Source organism: Lissotriton helveticus, chromosome 7, assembly GCF_964261635.1.
Source record: "Lissotriton helveticus chromosome 7, aLisHel1.1, whole genome shotgun sequence".
In the NCBI taxonomy this organism is placed as follows: domain Eukaryota; kingdom Metazoa; phylum Chordata; class Amphibia; order Caudata; family Salamandridae; genus Lissotriton; species Lissotriton helveticus.
In genome coordinates, this window is record NC_136068.1 from 935,615,461 (window position 1) to 935,621,460 (window position 6,000).

Below are 6,000 nucleotides of genomic sequence, written 5' to 3' on the forward strand. Positions count from 1 at the left end.
TGAAAAATGAGAAAACATGAAAACTGAGATTCTAATTTTTAGTAGGGTGTGGATTTTCACAATATCCATAGTACTGATTATCAAGCCTTAGAAAATCTGTTTTTTATTGCTGTGCATTCGTTTGAAAATATTCAAGTACTAATGCACTAACAGTGGACTTTTCCATCTGCAGAATATACTGAATGACCAGAGATGGCAGTGCTGCGGAAGAGAATTTGTCTGCATTGCTGAGACCAAAAAAAAAAACAAGAAGCCATTTCTCAGCACTCTGCCTTCCTTCATCAATTTAAATGGTAAGTCAAACTCGAGTTAGTGGGGTCTTGGCATGATTATCTTTGTCAAGACTCTACCAAAATGGATGACGTTACGGTGATCATCATATTTTATCAGACTTTGTCTCCGAAGCTGAGAAAGCCTGCGTTAGATACCTGTGCTAACAATTTGTCATCAGAGGACATTACTGTCTTTAAGGCTGGAAAGAGTTTCCTTAATTTGGAGCCATGGCCTTACTTTCTCAAGGAGTGAAGCTCATTTGACCTGTTTCCCTGCACTCTGTGTGTCGGTCTCTGATACTCCAGATGGATAGCTGTTTAGGATACTCGGCGGTCTTGCAACTCCATCCAATTTTCAAAAGGAGCCCAATGCTTTCCCAGTATACTGCCTAGCTGCCTTGCAGTCCTAATTACATATAGTTACCTAGTGCATAATTGCTGATTTCTCCTCCTCCTGTGTTTCCTCATCACCCAGGGCGATTGGTCACGTGCTGTCCTGACATCATAAAGCTAGAGCAGGATGTCATCTGACATGAGGGACAATCAGTTGCCTAGCAAGCACTAAGATATATTTATCATGGTATTGAACTGGGTTGCAGGGTAAACAGGGCGCCCAGCTGAAGACCTAGATGGTGAGATGAATGAAACTGGCGCATTATTTGAGACTTGTGCATCTGTTTGAAGGTGAGTTAATCACAATGTTCTCGACTTCTCTATAGCTTAACTGATAAGGATGTACTAAGATGAAGATGTTAAGATGTTGTTTATAGTTTTTATTATTCCCACTAACAGTAGCGTAAACCTTCCTCCCTCAACTTATTAGATCACTCAATTGCTATTGGCGTATCATAACCTATAAGAATTGCACTGAGAAGGGGATGCCATCACTTGGCTGCCAATCACATCTTTTTATCTAGGTCCTGATGTAGGTGCTAGTGTTGTGTAGAGAGTGGTAGAAATGAGGCATAGGATTGATGTAATGTAATGTGTATACTTGTAAAGCGCACTGTTGCCAGCCGGCGTCCTGGCGCTGTATACCGCTGGGGAACCAGTCCTGGCTTTCCCTGTGGGATGGTCCCTGCTGGGAATCCCCAAGGTGGAGCCAGGCATACCCGGCGTTGAGGGGGCCGTTGTGGAGATTAGGCAAGCTAATGCCCAGAGTTGCAGAGTGGGACCCCTGGTTAGAATAGGCACCCACGTGAGAATTATCGAGTCCGCTGACCCTGGTCCATGACCCTGCCGCGTCGGGAATCGAACCCTGGTCCCGGGCCGACTTCTGCTTTTGGGTCTGCTGCCTCTAACCAGTGAGCCATTGAGAGATGTACCCCAGGCTGAACATGAAAACTGAGAAAACATGAAAACTGAGATTCTAATTTTTAGTAGGGTGTGGATTTTCACAATATCCATAGTACTGATTATCAAGCCTTAGAAAATCTGTTTTTATTGCTGTGCATTCGTTTGAAAATATTCAAGTTCTAATGCACTAACAGTGGACTTTTCCATCTGCAGAATATACTGAATGACCAGAGATGGCAGTGCTGCGGAAGAGAATTTGTCTGCATTGCTGAGACCAAAAAAAAAAAACAAGAAGCCATTTCTCAGCACTCTGCCTTCCTTCATCAATTTAAATGGTAAGCCAAACTCGAGTTAGTGGGGTCTTGGCATGATTATCTTTGTCAAGACTCTACCAAAATGGATGACGTTACGGTGATCATCATATTTTATCAGACTTTGTCTCCGAAGCTGAGAAAGCCTGCGTTAGATACCTGTGCTAACAATGTGTCATCAGAGGACATTACTGTCTTTAAGGCTGGAAAGAGTTTCCTTAATTTGGAGCCATGGCCTTACTTTCTCAAGAAGTGAAGCTCATTTGACCTGTTTCCCTGCACTCTGTGTGTGGGTCTCTGATACTCCAGATGGATAGCTGTTTAGGATACTCGGCGGTCTTGCAACTCCATCCAATTTTCAAAAGGAGCCCAATGCTTTCCCAGTATACTGCCTAGCTGCCTTGCAGTCCTAATTACATATAGTTACCTAGTGCATAATTGCTGATGTCTCCTCCTCCTGTGTTTCCTCGTCACCGAGGGCGATTGGTCACGTGCTGTCCTGACATCATAAAGCTAGAGCATGATGTCATCTGACATGAGGGACAATCAGTTGCCTAGCAAGCACTAAGATACATTTATCATGGTATTGAACTGGGTTGCAGGGTAAACAGGGCGCCCAGCTGAAGACCTAGATGGTGAGATGAATGAAACTGTCGCATTATTTGAGACTTGTGCATCTGTTTGAAGGTGCAGTTAATCACAATGTTCTCGACTTCTCTATAGCTTAACTGATAAGGATGTACTAAGATGAAGATGTTAAGATGTTGTTTATAGTTTTTATTATTCCCACTAACAGTAGCGTAAACCTTCCTCCCTCAACTTATCAGATCACTCAATTGCTATTGGCGTATCATAACCTATAAGAATTGCACTGAGAAGGGGATGCCATCACTTGGCTGGCAATCACATCTTTTTATCTAGGTCCTGATGTAGGTGCTAGTGTTGTGTAGAGAGTGGTAGCAAATGAGGCATAGGATTGATGTAATATAATGTGTATACTTGTAAAGCGCACTGTTGCCAGCCGGCGTCCTGGCGCTGTATACCGCTGGGGAACCAGTCCTGGCTTTCCCTGTGGGATGGTCACTGCTGGGAATCCCCAAGGTGGAGCCAGGCATCCCCGGCGTTGAGGGGGCCGTTGTGGAGATTAGGCAAGCTAATGCCCAGAGTTGCAGAGTGGGACCCCTGGTTAGAGTAGGCACCCATGTGAGAATTATCGAGTCCGCTGACCCTGGTCCATGACCCTGCCGCGTCGGGAATCGAACCCTGGTCCCGGGCCGACTTCTGCTTTTGGGTCTGCTGCCTCTAACCAGTGAGCCATTGAGAGATGTACCCCAGGCTGAACATGAAAACTGAGAAAACATGAAAACTGAGATTCTAATTTTTAGTAGGGTGTGGATTTTCACAATATCCATAGTACTGATTATCAAGCCTTAGAAAATCTGTTTTTTATTGCTGTGCATTCGTTTGAAAATATTCAAGTTCTAATGCACTAACAGTGGACTTTTCCATCTGCAGAATATACTGAATGACCAGAGATGGCAGTGCTGCGGAAGAGAATTTGTCTGCATTGCTGAGACCAAAAAAAAAACCATGAAGCCATTTCTCAGCACTCTGCCTTCCTTCATCAATTTAAATGGTAAGTCAAACTCGAGTTAGTGGGGTCTTGGCATGATTATCTTTGTCAAGACTCTACCAAAATGGATGATGTTACGGTGATCATCATATTTTATCAGACTTTGTCTCCGAAGCTGAGAAAGCCTGCGTTAGATACCTGTGCTAACATTGTGTCATCAGAGGACATTACTGTCTTTAAGGCTGGAAAGAGTTTCCTTAATTTGGAGCCATGGCCTTACTTTCTCAAGGAGTGAAGCTCATTTGACCTGTTTCTCTGCACTCTGTGTGTGGGTCTCTGATACTCCAGATGGATAGCTGTTTAGGATACTCGGCGGTCTTGCAACTCCATCCAATTTTCAAAAGGAGCCCAATGCTTTCCCAGTATACTGCCTAGCTGCCTTGCAGTCCTAATTACATATAGTTACCTAGTGCATAATTGCTGATGTCTCCTCCTCCTGTGTTTCCTCGTCACCGAGGACGATTGGTCACGTGCTGTCCTGACATCATAAAGCTAGAGCAGGATGTCATCTGACATGAGGGACAATCAGTTGCCTAGCAAGCACTAAGATACATTTATCATGGTATTGAACTGGGTTGCAGGGTAAACAGGGCGCCCAGCTGAAGACCTAGATGGTGAGATGAATGAAACTGGCGCATTATTTGAGACTTGTGCATCTGTTTGAAGGTGCAGTTAATCGCAATGTTCTCGACTTCTCTATAGCTTAACTGATAAGGATGTACTAAGATGAAGATGTTAACATGTTGTTTATAGTTTTTATTATTCCCACTAACAGTAGCGTAAACCTTCCTCCCTCAACTTATCAGATCACTCAATTGCTATTGGCGTATCATAACCTATAAGAATTGCACTGAGAAGGGGATGCCATCACTTGGCTGGCAATCACATCTTTTTATCTAGGTCCTGATGTAGGTGCTAGTGTTGTGTAGAGAGTGGTAGCAAATGAGGCATAGGATTGATGTAATGTAATGTGTATACTTGTAAAGCGCACTGTTGCCAGCCGGCGTCCTGGCGCTGTATACCGCTGTGGAACCAGTCCTGGCTTTCCCTGTGGGATGGTCCCTGCTGGGAATCCCCAAGGTGGAGCCAGGCATCCCCGGCGTTGAGGGGGCCGTTGTGGAGATTAGGCAAGCTAATGCCCAGAGTTGCAGAGTGGGACCCCTGGTTAGAGTAGGCACTGACGTGAGAATTATCGAGTCAGCTGACCCTGGTCCATGACCCTGCCGCGTCGGGAATCAAACCCTGGTCCCGGGCCGACTTCTGCTTTTGGGTCTGCCGCCTCTAACCAGTGAGCCATTGAGAGATGTACCCCAGGCTGAACATGAAAACTGAGAAAACATGAAAACTGAGATTCTAATTTTTAGTAGGGTGTGGATTTTCACAATATCCATACTACTGATTATCAAGCCTTAGAAAATCTGTTTTTTATTGCTGTGCATTCATTTGAAAATATTCAAGTTCTAATGAACTAACAGTGGACTTTTCCATCTGCAGAATATACTGAATGACCAGAGATGGCAGTGCTGCGGAAGAGAATTTGTCTGCATTGCTGAGACCAAAAAAAAAAACAAGAAGCCATTTCTCAGCACTCTGCCTTCCTTCATCAATTTAAATGGTAAGTCAAACTCGAGTTAGTGGGGTCTTGGCATGATTATCTTTGTCAAGACTCTACCAAAATGGATGACGTTACGGTGATCATCATATTTTATCAGACTTTGTCTCCGAAGCTGAGAAAGCCTGCGTTAGATACCTGTGCTAACAATGTGTCATCAGAGGACATTACTGTCTTTAAGGCTGGAAAGAGTTTCCTTAATTTGGAGCCATGGCCTTACTTTCTCAAGGAGTAAAGCTCATTTTACCTGTTTCCCTGCACTCTGTGTGTCGGTCTCTGATACTCCAGATGGATAGCTGTTTAGGATACTCGGCGGTCTTGCAACTCCATCCAATTTTCAAAAGGAGCCCAATGCTTTCCCAGTATACTGCCTAGCTGCCTTGCAGTCCTAATTACATATAGTTACCTAGTGCATAATTGCTGATGTCTCCTCCTCCTGTGTTTCCTCGTCACCGAGGGCGATTGGTCACGTGCTGTCCTGACATCATAAAGCTAGAGCAGGATGTCATCTGACATGAGGGACAATCAGTTGCCTAGCAAGCACTAAGATACATTTATCATGGTATTGAACTGGGTTGCAGGGTAAACAGGGCGCCCAGCTGAAGACCTAGATGATGAGATGAATGAAACTGGCGCATTATTTGAGACTTTTGCATCTGTTTGAAGGTGCAGTTAATCACAATGTTCTCGACTTCTCTATAGCTTAACTGATAAGGATGTACTAAGATGAAGATGTTAAGATGTTGTTTATAGTTTTTATTATTCCCACTAACAGTAGCGTAAACCTTCCTCCCTCAACTTGTCAGATCACTCAATTGCTATTGGCGTATCATAACCTATAAGAATTGCACTGAGAAGGGGATGCCGTCACTTGGC